This window comes from Alligator sinensis, unplaced genomic scaffold (assembly GCF_000455745.1).
Source record: "Alligator sinensis unplaced genomic scaffold, ASM45574v1 scaffold85_1, whole genome shotgun sequence".
NCBI classification, from domain to species: domain Eukaryota; kingdom Metazoa; phylum Chordata; order Crocodylia; family Alligatoridae; genus Alligator; species Alligator sinensis.
Window position 1 is genome coordinate 694205 of NW_005841891.1, and position 3572 is coordinate 697776.

The window sequence follows — 3572 nt, forward strand, 5'->3', positions numbered from 1 at the left end:
TTCTTTCAGCCATTGCAGTCACTGGCTGTCGGCTTTCTAGAACTTCAGATCCACTAGAGGGCATATGGTCTGCCCTGGGAGTGAGAGCAGACTGCTAATTCTGGAGAGTGAAGAGTGAGCGAGTGTGTGTGTGTAAATGGTTAAGACTAGAGACATAGTTAAGTATATGCAGCGGCCTTCCTTTTTCCTGCAGCAAAGCTGCACTACTGCATTTGCAGGATGAACAGAGAATAAAGCTATAGCTTTGCCTAAAGTATGGGGTGTATTTGGCTGGATGGGGAGGGGGAGGAGGGAGGGTGAACTGGGATGTTTAAGCATGATCAACCCAAAAAGGTTGCTCTAAGGCAGTGATTTTCAACCTTTTTTCATTTGTGGATGCCTACAAAATTTTGAATGGAGGTGCAGACCCTTTTGGAAATTTCAGCTAGAGGCGTGGACCCCTTTGAATTGTAAGTGTGTATATTCACATACTTTTAATTGATCATAGTCATCTTTCGCAGACCCCTTAGACACAGTCCGCGGACCCTCAGGGGCCTGCAGACCACAAGTTGAAAACCACTGCTCTATCAAGTAACTTGCCTAGTGAGATCTCCTGGTAGACTATGAGCTAGTGTCTGACAGTCAGGAAAATGACACCCCAGATTTGCTCAATAAGCATATCAAAATGGCTGGGAAATGCCAGGGAAACAATCATGACTCCTTGCTCTCAGTAAAAGAGCTGGATTCTTCTACCATGCTCCTCGTTGTCAGGTCCAAGCATCTTCCATCAGTGTAATGCTACAGAGATTAGTCACATCACTTGTGTTTGTTCTCTCCCCCTCTCCCCAGGGACAGAAACATGTCCGGTGGAGTGCACTGTTTTGGTAGTGTGCTTTTGTTGTGGTTTTGGTTTCTGTTTGTTTTTTGTATCTGCACATCATGGAATAAAGTGACAGGGAGTGGGATTATCTGGCAGAGGAAGGTGTGATCGCTAACATCCAGAAGGAATTTATAACAACAAAACATGCTGAACCAACTTGATTTACTTCTTCAATAGGGTAATGAGTTTAGTGGACAAGGGGAATGCAGTGGGTGTGATATATCTGGCCTTTAAAGGTGTGACATGGACCCATGTACCAGTCGCATGTGTGAGCTGGGGAAATGTGGGCTGCATAAAAATACCCTTAGGTGGACACAACATATTTTAATAAACCACAAATGAAGAGTGACTGAAAGAATAAATGTGAGACTGGCAATAGGTCTCAAGTGGAGCTCTGCAGGCATCTGCTCCAGACTCAGTGCTGTTGGACACTTATACTGATAATTTAGATGCAAGGACGGAGGATATGACAATTTGTATTTACAGATGATCCACACCCTGTGGTGGGGTTGCAAGTACTTCGGAGGATGGGATTAAAATATATAGGGATCTGGATAAATTGGAGAACTGGGCAATAGGCAACACAATGAAATTTCTTCCTGCCATGTGGGCTGTGCAGGTGGTGCAGACTCCTGGCCTTGCCCCCGCTGTGTGGCAGCAGGAGAAGCAGCTGCTGGGGTTCGACCACGTGCTCACCACTCAAAGTGAGCAGGCTGCCAGCCTTCCAGACTGTGCGGCAGGGGCTCCCTTCACACCCACTCCCCCACTGACAGGGCAGCAGAGCCTTGGCTCCAACACGTCCATCCCCTTCACCACGTCCTCTGGCCAGAGGGGAGCCTCCTGTTAAGAAACTTTGCCCCTCATTGTTTTTGTTACTCTCTGCCCATTCCCCACTACTTGCCCGTCTCCTTCATTTGTTGCATGTTGTTCTTTAGCCTGTCAGCCTGGTAGGACAGGGACTATCATTGAATCTGTGGGGACAGTGTCTGTGCTCCAGGTGACTAGCCTCATAGTACTGCTGCCGTGTAAGTATTGCCTCATAATCATGTTGGATGCAGCTACGTGGTGCAACAGTGCTCAAGAGCTGGGATTATGAGAGGAACAAAGGGGAGAAAGTGCCTTGCATTTCCTTTCTGCCCAGCCTTCCACGTGCTTTCCCACACCATCGCACCCTTTCCCAGATCCTGGCAGCACAGACCAGCGCAAGTGCTCCAACTTGGTGGTCAGGGCCTGCTGGCCCATTTGTGGGAGGTTTGCATTCCTGTTGCGTCACTGAGGGGAACCGACTTAGTTCATTGCTTCCTATTTTTCTCCACAGGCTGAGTCTTTCTTCACGGATCCTGTGGCTTCTTCCTCAGAAGACTGTTGAAGGAATGCCTTATAGAGGGTGAATTTTCATCTGTTTCTTGGGTACCATTTCAAATGTGGATGGCAGTAAGCATTGGAAATGGTCCCAAAGTCCAAGGCCAACATCACAAAAGAATTTCCTGCAGTATTTGACTCCCTTGTTTGTGGGCATCTCACTCTGATACTGAGTCTCATTCCAGTGCCCTCCTGCTACTCTCCCTTACAACACTCACCATGAGGCTCTGTTAGTGGAAAGATTTACGTAAGAGGAATGAAGGTGCAATCTGGCTCCACTGGAGTCAGTGACAAAACGCCCATTGACTTCAGTGGGATGATGACTGGGCCCCTAAAGTCCGTGACAAGGCCTGGGACCAAGATATGACTCTGGCAGTAATTGTAGCCATACCTCATTGTCCCCCATAATGGGGGCGATGAGGTGCCATACAGGATGCCTGTTCTGTCTGAAAATCACACCAATTAAATTTAACGTGGAACCTTTGGTTAAATGCCACGTAGTAGAAGATGTGAATTGCTGACTTTGATGTTCTCTCTGGCTATAAAGCTGATTTTGGGAGATGATGAAAAGAAACTGTACTGAGTAGTTCTCCGATGGAGTTTGGCTTGACTTGGTCTAATTTTTTTTCTTAACTTTTTGGTTGATGATCATCAGTTTATAAGCAGAGTGTGTCTGTGCTGCTTCTCTCCTGTCCTCATACCTGACAATAAGTGCAGAAGATGCAGTTAACTAGGGGCACAGGATAGGATGGAGACCCTGGGCCTCTGAGTCCAGTCACTTGCTACTGCAGGCAGCCCTGACCTCAACTCTCTCCTCTGGTGTGTTGCTGCAAGGGGGCAAAATTTCATTGCAGATAAATATTCTATAATATATTTTACCCCTCCCATGCCTTCTCATACACAAATTTCACCTGCCCAGATATGGGAACAAAAAATAAATTCCTGCTGCAACCAATCCATGTGTCTTTTAATCAACACCCTGGTACATGTTAAACACCTAGAAATATGTTCTTTTTCTGAATCCACAAGCCTTTATTCAAAAGTAAAGTTGTCAAATTTCATCCCTATCCAATATTCATATCCCCAGTTTGGCTTAGTGGGTATGAGTGTGTTGCTGATATTTGAAATAAAGTATCTGAAGAATTATTTCTCATCTCACTGACTTTAGTATGTGAACAGGACAATTACAAAGAAAAAAGCCCTGTGTCTGCCTCTTCACAAACGAATGCCTCTTCACAAACGAATGCTCACAATAGCTCTTCTTTGACACCTAAGGTCTTAATACTATCTGTATTACAGTAGCACTGTGATGTCCTGATTGAGATCACTGCTATTGGGTGCTGTATAAACA

At 45.8% G+C, this 3572-nt stretch overlaps 1 protein-coding gene across 1 annotated transcript in view; it reads left to right on the plus strand.

Moving 5' to 3' along the window:
• The window catches only part of TECPR2 (tectonin beta-propeller repeat containing 2), a 173566-nt gene extending 170216 nt beyond the window's left edge, over positions 1 to 3350 (plus strand). Inside the window, exon 21 of the mRNA XM_014517100.2 lies at positions 2178 to 3350. The gene's annotated coding sequence lies outside the window, so the exon portion shown is untranslated. The remainder of the gene's footprint in view (positions 1 to 2177) is intronic.
• The last annotated feature ends 222 nt before the right edge of the window (positions 3351 to 3572 follow it).